Source organism: Thermobia domestica, chromosome 3 (assembly GCF_964235325.1).
Source record: "Thermobia domestica chromosome 3, izTheDome1.hap1.1, whole genome shotgun sequence".
Classification (NCBI taxonomy): Eukaryota; Metazoa; Arthropoda; class Insecta; order Zygentoma; family Lepismatidae; genus Thermobia; species Thermobia domestica.
The window spans coordinates 150,353,315-150,366,285 of NC_137456.1; the positions used below are offsets into that span (position 1 = coordinate 150,353,315).

Here is a 12,971-nt window from a genome sequence, read left to right on the forward strand (position 1 = left end):
TGCAATAGTGTTTCCCATCCAAGGCCTAGAATGGTGTCCCGGGACACCCTAGCCAAATGGAGTTTAGCGTTGTCCTGTAACAGGAGGACCCCTTTGCGATTCAAAAGTGCTGGCTCCAAAGTTTTGAGTTTATCTTTAACACTGCTCAACTGCTGACAGTACACAGTTGCATTGATGCTCTGGCCAGCTGGTAGCAGTTCCCGATGCACGATGCCGCGAGCAGTCCACCAAATACACTGGAGGACCTTCTTCTGGTGCATTGCTGGTTTCGGCTTTTTTGGAACCGGTTCATGGATACTAATCAATGTGACGGCACCGTGTAGCTTAATATAGGACCCACTTCTCATCACATGTCAAAGCCCTGTTCAGAAATGGCTCCTTCCTCAGACGAGACAGCAAAGAAACACAGGTGTCTGCTCGCGGTGCCTTCTGACCCGGAGTCAAATCATGTGGGACTCATCAACCCAACTTGTAGTGTTTTCCCAGTTGATGGAGGTGCTGCCGAATGGTTTCTCCACTGACACTCAAATGTCTGACCACTGCCAGCGTCACTTGCTGCCTGAATATCTCCATTTTGTACCTGTGTTTGTCTTCCGGCACGTGGTGCGTCTTCGAGTGTTTCGTCACTGTCCTTAAACTTATTAAGCCACCACAGCACTATCCACGTAGTCACGACACTCTTCCGAAAGGGCTCGCATATCTTCCACCCACTGCAGCGGTGTTTGACCCTCTTTAAACTTGTACAGCGTACTGCCCTTATGACGCTATGTGGAGGGCCCCTTTTCACTCTCCCTTACGCAAGTTCATGGCGTAACTGAACCGGCACAACCAGGTAGTATGTTGGATATGCCCACACCAAAAATTGACCTTCGCCTTATCTCTAATCGCATTCAACTCACTGTGTGAGGGCCAATGAAACACACACCTCCACAAAATGCGACAGAATTCTTGGTTACTTTTATATACCAAGATTGATTTTCTTTTGAAGTTGCTCTTAATTTCTTTAACATTTGCCGACAAAAATATTTATTTATTATTCGTTACTAAAAAACATAATTATTTTATTAACAGCTATATCTCGCTTCCTGTTTTACACCAAGTAGCATTAAAAAGAGCGAATGAACCAAACTGGAAAACAGAATAAAAACGTTATGTTTCACCAAAGTTTCCATCTGATTTTGTTTAAATATTAGTTATATTATATAAAAAATATAATGTATTTACTAATTAGTTTAGTGCCATTGTTCAATGATAGTAGACCTATTTATAGTACCTTGTTAAAATGTTTGTCTTCAAACTGTCAAATATAAATCGCAGTAAATTATGTAATCTGCTGTCACTAAAACGTACACCATATTATTTTCCGATCGGCATAAGAAAGAGATGTCATAATATTTTTCGATCGGTATGGTAAAATATTATTTCCCATACTATTTTACGGTAAATTATTAATTACTAGCTGAATATACCCATTCTTCGCATGGGGGATGTATTTGGAAATCAACGCCTGTAGGAATATTACTATTCATTCCAGTGACCGCGAAAACTATGGATTTGACACTATTATCCGACATTTTGGGGTAATTTTACATATCTTGGTATCTCTCCATTCGCTGACCCCTGGCTCTCATACAATGGTAGCTGAATTTCCAAGTCATCCCTAATTGAATTTTTCCATTTATCTCAGCGACCACAAAACCCATGGATTTGACACTAATGTCGGTCATTTTGGATTATACATGTCTCGGTATCCGTCCTTCCGGTGACCCCGGCCTCCAGCGGAATAGGGTGAATTTGGAAGTTAATGCGATCAGAGTTTCACCAATGATCTCAGCGACCGCGAAAACTATGAATTCGACACTAATATCGGACATTTTCTACTACTTTTACATGTCCAGGTAAAGGCCACTTGATACCCCCCTGGCTCGAATTAAAAAAAAAACGCTTCGCCTTGGTATGGGGCCAGGACCAAGGTACCTCTCGGTACCCAAATTTGGTAACTCTCGGTAAACTCATCTGGTCCCCAGGCCACACACAGACACACAGACACACAAACTCTTTGTTTCATTTATATTAGATCAGATGGTCATTGGAGGGGTAGGAAATCATTTGGGGGGACCTGGCCCCCGTGGCTACACACCTGTTAAGAATGCAGAGCTATTCAATGAGAGATTACAATCAATAACTGTTAAGTTTATCTAAAACCCGTTGAGAATGCTCTAAGATCATTGTCAGAACGAATTTTAGAAAGAAATGAAGAGATAGAGATGGAAGGATAGCTGTGTTTGTTCCTATATGTAAAAGTAAATAATTTTATCCGAACCTTCCGTCGCAAAATATCGTCTCTCGGTGAGTTACGGTTCCAGAGATATGGCTCCTTAAATCAACCGAAATTCGAAATTTCTTGGCCAATATCTCAAGAACGGCAAGAGTGACGCTAAATATTCCACTACTTTTTCAGAATTTGATGTTTTATCGAATGGAGGGCTCAAAATTGAAACAAAAAATGGCAAATAATAGACAAGCAGACACACAGACATAGAGAATTCAGTAAGGAATTTTCTTTAGCTCGTTGAAAATATCTAACGCGTTTAAAAATTTAATGTTTTTAAAAATATAATTTTTATTAAAAGTTCACAAACTCTGTAAATTACAATGGACAAAAGTAATAATCTTTCATGAATGATCATTTTTTTTAAATGAATTTTCTTTTTCTAAAAAGAAAAAAAAACATGTCAGAGAAACCAAGTTCTGAGAAAAATGAGAAAAACTATACTACAAACTATATTTTACCCAAAAATGTCTATTTATTTATAATATACTAAGCGTAGACAACAGCTTGACAGGTGCAGAGGTCTCACAAAATGTGTATCTACGCGTAGCAGACAAAATAGTTTTGCTAACTTCATGTCTGAGGAAACGTGACATGTGTCGTTTCACAATATATATATATATATATATATATATACTCGTATATTAAATTATATTTAACATTGTTAAATTTCTGAAGTTAGTTGATAAAAGCGGCAACATATTCGACGTATCATCAACGCTGCAGCGTGAAAAACATCAACTAATAAATCCTTACTCACACTACCACGCAAAACCTCTGTTCTGTTTTTAAAAAATTACATAATATGTAATAAATACCGTGCTGTGTAGGTCGAATGAGAAGGTAGTGATGAGTATGAATGAAATGATGTAATGAAGAAAGTAAGAGGAAACGATAAAATGCGGAGAAACCCCACGCATATGATATTTGTCCACCATAAAATCCATCTTGCTGCGACTTGGGATCGAACTAAAGACGCCATGCTCTGAAAATGAATGTCCTACCACTTTTATTTATAACATTTATTATACACCAGAATCAATTACAGCAAGATTTCTTAACGAACACTTGACACAAGAGAACTGTGGTCAGTAAAAGATTAGATCCAGAATTATACATACATATTAGTAGGATTTAAGAAAACGATGATTTTGCTATAGATTTGCAAACTTTCTATTAGTATTGTACATAGAAGGCTCCCTCTGCATCTAACAATAAGTCGATAGTAATCGTCATTCCCATACACTAATTTACATCTTCTTGTTTATTGGCTGGATAAAAACGATGATTTAGCCTAAAAATCATGTTAATATTTTATATTGTTCTCAACGCTACAAGTAACAAAAGCTAAAAGATGATAGGGTGGGTGCGCCATATATGGAATACGTTCCTAATACGAAATACCAGATTATTTTGTCTACTATGAGCTACCACCGAGTGGACTCTACGGAAACTTATACACCATTTCGCCCTCAGGCTGCATATGAGTAGTTTGCGGAACAATAACAAAACATGTTATTCTGTTGCAAAATATTTTTCTCAAGGACGAGTTTTTTCGGACTTATTTTTCTGATCGTACGCAAAGGAATCTGTATTATTGTTGAGATTGTGATATTTAGATTGCATATATATTGTGTACCATAAAGACATAAAGATTCAGCACACAGAGAATCACGTACGCGTGTATAGGAAGAGATCTATACAAAAGGGCGTTTTTCCTAATAGGGAATACTAGCAGGATCTTAATATGGAATATTCCTAAATAGGTTGATACGTATGTGATGTGATCTAGAAGTGAAGAAGAATAACTGAATTGTAAGTTACATTAGACCGGACGTATTTTATACCGAGCGTCAGCAAAGCCTCTACTTCATTACATCGGGCCTTTACCTCATCCTCGCAGGGAGTTAGAAAACGTTTAGCCTTCCAAATCCAGTCATAGAACATCCAATCGAAACAGCCAAAGAAAAAGATATCACACGACTAGAAAGAAGAAAGTGAATCCGAAAAGTCAGTGAGTGACTTGAACAAAAATAGTGACAGTTTAAGTGGTCCTACTGATGATGACGATGATGAGGAATGTTAAGATTGTTGTCGCTCAGTGCAGGTGAGGTTGATTGGTTAAAATTCACAGTTTCTAAAAGATGGTCCTACGAAACGTGTACCATGAAAGGTGGAAAAATATATGTTGTGCCCATTGTTTTGCACAGGAATCAAAATTTGGACGCCTTTAGACACGCTAATCCAGTATATTTCAACTTTTTCTTTTATATAGGGTATTTTCTTTTTTTTCCTTTTATTTGTCGCACGTGGTTTGCTTCCCCGAATATTTCATTTTCTTATTTCTATTGTTGGTTGTATATAGTAAACATGCTTATTCCAAGTCAAAAGAAATTATAGATACCGGTAGTCAAAAAGTTAAAGGGATTTAGGATTTGGGTTTCTGGGCTTTCGGCATCTATGGCCATTTAACCCGTCACGTTTTTTAGGGATGACGTTCCTTGGCGAGCACACTATCCGGGGAAAAGGAAGAAAGAAATGATTGGGGAAAGAAGCAAGCGACCTGGGACCTATAGATTAGGTACCATCCCGACATTTGTCTGGTGTGAATGAGGAAAACTCAGGAAAACCTCATTCAGGGTGGCTGGCCTGAATAAGCGTTTTACACTTTTTCGACCAAGTGTCCCCACCGGGAATCGAACGCGGGACCGCCCGCGTCAAAGGCGAAAGTTAAAATAAATAGTTATTACAGCATATCATAGCAATTTACAAACATAGGCCTAATAATGAATAAGTCCAATCAAGTTGGATAATTATCTTTGTACGACGTAAAAAATTCTGATATTTCTGAATTTTTTAATGTTTTAATTATCTTAAGAATGTTATGTAATTTTTGTTCACTTGTTTTATAGACTTACCAATATGATATATAGGCCACAATGCCTACAATACGACATTTGGATGATTCGATCATGGTCGCGATCCCTGCTTAGACCGCCCATCTGAGTGAGGTATCCTCGTTTTCCTCAGTCCTATCAGACGTATGCTGGGATAGTACTTTTCCTGAGGCCAAGGCCGAGTCCTTTCCAATTCGTATACTTATCTTAAAGGCCTATCTGATCTCGGAGTTGGAGGCTCGAACTCTTCCTTTGCTCCTTTCCTTGAACTAATAAATAAATTTATTCCTTAAATAAACAAATAAATTGCTCGAATGCATTGCCCATGCTCGTATTTTCCAAATGTTGCATTGTAAGCAGACGCGTATTTTGTTCTAGTATTCCATTTTAAGAACAGGTAGTGTTCCATGTTAGGAGCGGGGTGTGCCTAATATGGGAAATTGAGTTTCTTTCAGTTTTCTAGTATTGCAAAAAATCAATAATGTGGAACAAACTTTCATACTTGTATTTTGTTTGGCAAATGTTCCACAGGTATTATGATGTATAATATTTTTATTCTGGAATACATATTTCTGAGAAATAAAGAAGAAACAAAAAGTATTCCGTATTCGGTGCCTTTACCCTATAATTTCAAATATACACAGAGAAAAAATGTAGGTGGCGTTTTTGAAAATGTAGGTTACATTCGTAATTCCTGTAGTTTTTGGACTTAACGTACAGCAGACGTATAATTGAAACCGCATGTTTTATAATAATTTGTTTCATCTATATATGATCCATTTATAATATATGCTCCATCTATACGTACCTTCTGTATGGAACAATACAGGCGGTCAGGAGCTTACATACAAATGCACGTATACAACTTTTAGCTAAGAAATGTAAGAACTATATGCGTGTGATATACGGAAAACTGTTAGATGTAAAATATCTTGCAACGGAATGATGTAATACCTAAGGGCAGTGCGTATGTAGCATATGGATAACGTATGCTCCATACTGATTTCTGTAAGAAGTAAGAGGATTCCGTATATTTGTACAATATACCGCTGTGCGGAGAACAGATTTTTCTCAGTATATTCTCTTGAATTCAGCGCCGTAACTTAGATTTTTTGTGTGTGGCGGGGGGACCAAACTAATATTTGGGCCCTCCCGCAAAATTCGGAAATAGGCCCCTTATTTCCATCTTTCTGTTACTCTTTGTGGGACCCCCAGAGCCGGTGGGCCCTCCCGCACGCCTCTGGGCCCGTTCCATAAATGGCAAATTCATTAAGGGAACAATATTGATAAATTTCAAAGAAATACGAATAAATATTATTTTTAGGATCCCTAATATTAGATATTTTTTACTGAAACGGGCCTATGACTAATTTTTGTTTTATTTAAATTATGTGTTCTGTTTTGTTTATATAATGTAATGTACTGAACCTGTTTGATGCATCATTTACAATTTCATGTTCATGTCATATATGGAGTAAGAAAACGTTGTTTTAAATTGGGCTTCCCTCGAACAGCGTGGAGCTTCCCTGGGGTCAGTTGCCTCCTTGCTCCCACAAGTTACGACTCGGTTTGGATTGAATGCAAGATGTCGTTCTATGAACCAAGATATCTATGTTATTGCATTTATGACATTTAGAACTACCACTTAACCCATATTTATTATAGTTTCCTTTAGCATCAATAATATAATATATTTTATGCATAATTATAAACCAAAACGATATGCTAGTGGGACATAAAATCGTGTTATTGATATTTGCGCGGATATTGGGAAAAATAAATCAACAGATATTAACCATAATTTTAGGTGTTACATTACAGATATTTACTTTAAAAGCATGTAGTTTCTTACTGCCTAAACTTTGCACATCAGAATGTTACATATAGTTACAAAATAAAGTTTGTTGACAATGTTACATATAATTACGAAAAAAAAATCCAAGCACTTGAAACTACAAGGTAGATCAAGAACTGACGATGGAAGATTCAAACCAATCAAAGCGACTATGTAATGTAGAAGCTGTTTTGTTACTCTCAAAACTGGGTTTTGCATTAGGGATGGCCAAACCTTTTTTGAATATAATTATTATTCCGGATAGTAAAATCTAAGAATTTCGGATTTCGGAAAAACTCGGATTTTGAGTAAAATTCTGATTTCAACAAAAAAGAAATTTCGGAAAAATCTGGAAGTTAACAATTTCCAGAATTCGGAAACATTTAGAATTTAACAATTTCTGATTGAGAGGGGCGCTAAACTAAAAACCAAACAAAATGAACAATTTCCAGAATTTGGAAAGAATTTGTAAAAGTTCTGGATCATAGATTAAAATAGCGACTAAATAATAATGAACGATGGGGTTTATGGATTGAAGTATTTTGACGAGGAAATAATATGCATATACAGGGTGTTTCAGAACAATATCGACAAAGTTTGGGAGGTGATTTTTGACAAGATAAAACAAAAGGTATAGACCAACCTTAGTGCAGAAATCAATCATTTCGAAGTTACAGGCTGCCGAAAACACGAAAAAAAAATGAACGTTAAAGACTCATAGCTACAAAACTATGGACCTACCGTAGTTGGGTCAAAACTTCACTTAGGAAGCAATATGTGCGCATCCAAAAGTACATGTTTTGCAATCTTGTGGTACTCACGCAACAATATTTACAGCGGGAGTTTGGCTACAGGCGTATAAATTCAAGTACTCACTATCTATCTCTATAAAAAAAAAAAAAAAAAAAAAAACTATTTAACCCTTTTCCGGCTGAATTTATTTTTTTACTATAATTTGATATGATGGTAAAATATAGTACATGGAGGGTACATTAGACTATATAAAAATAAATTCTGCTTCAATTGTTGCTGAATAATGCTGAGGTGAAAGGGGACTCAGGAGTCCCGTCAGGCGGTTCGGCTTCGACATTATAACGCATACGAGAAAAATAATGTATGTGTAAAGAAGATGGGACTTAAAAGTCTCGACAGTCGGAAAAGGGTTTAAAAAGTTGTGGAAATACAGCAGGATTCTGAAACATGGATATTTGGATAGGGTACATACTAGTTGTTAAGTGAAGTCTTGACCCAGCTATCCATAGTAATGGAGGTATGGAGCTTTAAAGTTCATTCTACCATTTTTTCGGCAGCCTGTAACTCCGAAATGACGGATGTCTGCATCCAGGTTGGTCTATACCCTTTGTCTTATCTTAGTGTCAGAAATCACCTCTCAATCGTTTTAGGTGTTATCACCCAGTAAATGGAGACATATACACTTTTTTCAAAAAAAAAAAAAAGAATCAAAAGAAAAAACGAGGAATTTCCTGTTTGGACTATAATTATTTTCGACTCATGGTTCGTACATTATTGTTTTTTGAATGAAGCAGGATTGGAAATGATACCACACACACACACACATACACACATGCTTCATGAATGCAAAGTATGGTGGAATCTCTGGAAAATGAGATTGGGAACCCTTACCTTAGCTTCGACGTCATGTGTGTGTGGTTTGTAATTATCAAGATGTAAATAGTTTTCGAACGAAGGACAATTTTTAGAGCATAAATCAGTTTTGAGAGGGACGACGAAGGGCGAGAGAGATGGAGGGCGGGTTCATGTGAACATGGTAGCTTGTTACCTGAGTCGTAAGTAATGTCGATTGTGCAACAAGCACTTAAAATTTAATGAAGTACATGGAATTAATTTATGTACCTGGTAAATGAAGACATCGTTCCTTGATCCTGTGCTGATGCAATGACTTTAAAGGGTGAAAGTTTAAGATAGGAAATGTCATGGATTTTCGTTAAAACGTATCAAAATTTCTCATAGTTGTATTGTCAAATGGTATTCATTGTAGCTTTGTGACTACAAATCACTTTTAAAGGAGCTTAAAAATCAAAATTTTAAAACGAAGTATTGAAAATTATGAATACGGAAAATTTATGGTATACTATTTATTGCATGGAGACAAAAGAGTCAGTTCATTCTCTCTCGTGAAATGAGAACAAAATGAAATATTTCAGTTTAACGTCTTACGATTATGCCCTTGCGGTTAAGGGAGACGATGAGTAAAGCGAATGAATTGTAGTGAAAGAAGGAGTGGAATGAGCATGTGGAAGGAAGCGGGAGCACCCGAGAAAACCCAGGGCACGATGTTGTCCACACAGATTGCTTGACCTGGAATCGAACCGGGACACACACACCAGAGGTGAATATCTTGTCACATTTTTCTTTCTTTTTTAAAAAAAGTTCATCCGAACCGGAATGTTGGTTTCCATGGTTAGCTCTTTGAATACCTACGAAATCCAAACACACAGGGACACGAACACAGAATTTTCAAGAAAGTTAAAAATTCCGAACATGCTCTTCAGAAGGATTCGATCCCCAGTGACTTGCGCCTCATGATCCGTCCGAAGCTGAAAGCTCAAGACAACTCGGCTATTGCCACCGGTTCACCGGTGCCCCCCACCCCTTTCTCTCGTGAAGACGAAATTAAACGTACGTTCCTAAAACGATTGAAGGTGAAAGTTTTTTATTTTTTAATCTTCCTTTTCTTTCATTTTTGTTGTGAGAATTGTCGTTAAAGTGTCTGCTAATACTTCCTTTTTGTTTGAAGAAAAAATAAAATAAAAAAAGAGCAAACTTTATTAAAATGCAAAGTAGGTCACTCTTAACATCATTGTGTTTATTTAGGAATAAAAACCAAATTTACTCGTATTTTGTTTGTTTTTTAAAAGAATTTTCATTTCTGGTTTCTGTGTGTTTTTTTCTTCACTTCCTTTTGTCATGGGTAAAAATGTTCCACCACAAGAAAGTTCGATGAGCAGTGTGTAGATACAATGTACTGTTTAGTTTACTCTGGTGTATTGTTGACATTCTTATAGAAACGTCAAACACATTTAATTAGTAGTCTGTGCTAGATAGTTTCTTCTTTTTAAGTTCACTTCATTTAAACATCATCCTCGTGAAGGGTAAGTACCTATATGTTATATATGTTGTGTTTTTACTTAAAGGTATTTAGACATCTATATATCTTACTAGCATTATTATTGTTACTGTTATATTTCTGATTTTATCTTTTTATCAGTCCTATTTATCATTTACGTATATGCTTCTTTTAGTATAAGAATGCATATAAATAAATGAAATATCCTTTTGTCAGTGCTGTTTAGTTTACACAGAAATTATGACCCAATGATGGATCTACGAAGAAGATGGTGGGGGTCAACCGACCCCTCCAAAGGTTACCTTTCTATACGGTAATAAAGGGTGTTTTAAACGAACACCGACAACGTTTGGGAAGTGATTCCTGATACTAAGATAAGACAAAAAGTATAGACCAAACTGGGTGCACAAATGCTTCATTTTGGTGTTATAGATGCCAAAAACATGAAAACGAAATGAAATCTTTCAGTTTTACCTCCCACGCTTATGCCGGTTAGGCTAAAGGAGACGGTGATTATGAGAAATGAATGAAATGATGGAATGAAGAAAGTGCGAGAACAGCAGATAACCTACGAGCACGGTGTTTGTCCATCACAAAGTCCATACGGCGCAAGCTAGGATCAAACCAGGGACCCCAAGCACCGGAGATGAACGCTCTATCACTGAGCCGAAAACATGAAAAAAATTAACTTTAAAGGCTCATAGCTCCAATACCATAGGACCTACCGTAGTCGGATCGAGACTTTATTTAGGAACTAATATGTGCCCTATCCAAAAATTCATGATGCACAATCGTAGCTTACTATTTTTAAAGAGGGAGTTTGGCTACTTGCATATAATTTGAAGTACTCACCAACTTCCTCTGTAAAAATTGTTGCGGAAATACTGTAGGATTCTGAAACATGGATATATGGATAGGGCACATAATAGTTCCTAAATGAAGTCTTAACCCAACTACGGCAGGCTCCATAGTTTTCGAGCTACGGACTTTTAAAATTCTTTTTTTTTCTTTCATGTTTTCGGCAGCCTATAACTCCGAAAGGAAGCATTTGTGCACCCAGGTTGGTCTATATTTTTATTTATTTAACAATCACCAGATACAGCTCAGAGGCCATTTTACACGGGATATCTAACAACAACAATAACAATAACAATGGAAAGGATTTGAGAAGGTATCGGCCAGGGCCTGTTTAATAGGTACCATCGCAGCATTTGCCTGGAAAGACTGAGGAAGACCCTGAAAAATCCCAGTCTGGATGATCGGCAGCAGGAATCGAACCCACGACCTCCCGAATGCGAAACCAACACTCTACCACTTGAGCTACTTCTTTTTTCTTTTGTGTTATCTTTGTGTCAGGAATCACCACCCTAACATTGTTTGTGTTGCTTTGAAACACCCTGTATAATTATGAATTATAGTACTGTTTTATTCTGATTCGATGTAAAAATTTCTTATTTCAAGCCTACATTAATCGTCCAAGAGGCAAATCGTCCTCTCCAAAATCCTTCAATGTAATGTTCCACTATTATACTCATTAGGCTAAGGGAGACGGATGATTAAGGCAAGTAAATGTTGATTGAAGATTGATGAATGAGAAATGAGAATGTGCGAGGAAACGGTGCAAATAACTTAGTGGGCTGGGATGGAATCAATAACCCAACGCACCAGAGGTAAATGCTTTAGCATTGAGTTACCGTGCCCCCTTCGAACCCTCCAAATGACCCTTTTTGGATCCGTTAGTATCTTGGTGTTATAGCTGTGAATAGAATACTTTCAGTCATCTAGAAAGGAATGTATAGTTGTTAATGTAAGTTACTACTAATGGCCAAGGGTGAAATACTGAAAATTGAAGTATTTACTATAAATAGAGTTGCGAAATTTTACGGTTGTCCCGTACTTTTTACGTTTTTGTCGCAGACTTTTCCTTATACATTTTTATTTTATTTTTTCATATATTTTCCTCTTAAAGCTATTTCATCTGTTTTTCTTTTTTTTTAACAAATAAAAGAAATTATAGTACAGGAACTTCTGAAACGTTTTTAAAGTTAGTGTGAAAAATTTATATTTCTTAAATTAGAGAAACTGATTTCTTACATACTGTCAACAACACATCCGAACGATGTAACGTAACTTTCAGAGAGAAAATGCAACAAATTCAGCTCTTATTTCCTATCTAACCGGTGCTCCAACTTTATTCTTAAGAACAATTTGGCTTTAGTATCTTAGTTTTCGTCTGTCAATACCGTCTCAATCGATATATCATTATATGCCACAGTCTCAGTAATAATATATTGAACCGGAAGATCAGAAACGGCAGTGAGAGCATGCTCCTTTCTTATTTTTGGATTGCTGACAAAGTTTAACAGTTAAATTGTATCATATAATTAATATAAAAAATATACAGAGTGTCCCAAAAGTAATGGTAAAATATAAAACCACAGATTATTGGCACCAAAACAAGGAAAAATATATATGACCTATAGTCCGGAAGTGGACAGGGGCTGAGCTACACAGCGAATGTGGAGGAAAGAAACTTCACACCTGCTAGCGGTATAATGATAGGAACTAGAAAGGGGATTCATAAATATATAAAGATCATCTTGACTTGACATTTTAAACGCATGTTACATATCTGCACCAGAGATTCTCAATACGTCATTTAGGGATTTACCAAATGTCTGTACGGCAAGGGTATTGAAACGGTGCAGTAAAGATGGAAATCATACAGATAAAAGTTGTTGTCCGTGGCACGATTGCACTCACATGTACAATGGGAGTCAAAGTAAAGACCACTTAGCG

At 36.7% G+C, this 12,971-nt stretch overlaps 1 protein-coding gene across 7 annotated transcripts in view; it reads left to right on the plus strand.

The window, feature by feature from the left end:
• LOC145680806 (uncharacterized) overlaps nt 1-12,971 on the plus strand; it is a 331,282-nt gene that overhangs the window by 156,096 nt on the left and 162,215 nt on the right. The window contains exon 1 of one of the 7 annotated variants that reach the window (XM_081751873.1): nt 3,982-4,439. The exons of the other annotated variants lie outside the window; for them this stretch is intronic. The gene's annotated coding sequence lies outside the window, so the exon portion shown is untranslated. Of the gene's footprint in view, nt 1-3,981; nt 4,440-12,971 lie in introns of those variants that run through there. 7 annotated transcript variants of the gene reach the window in all.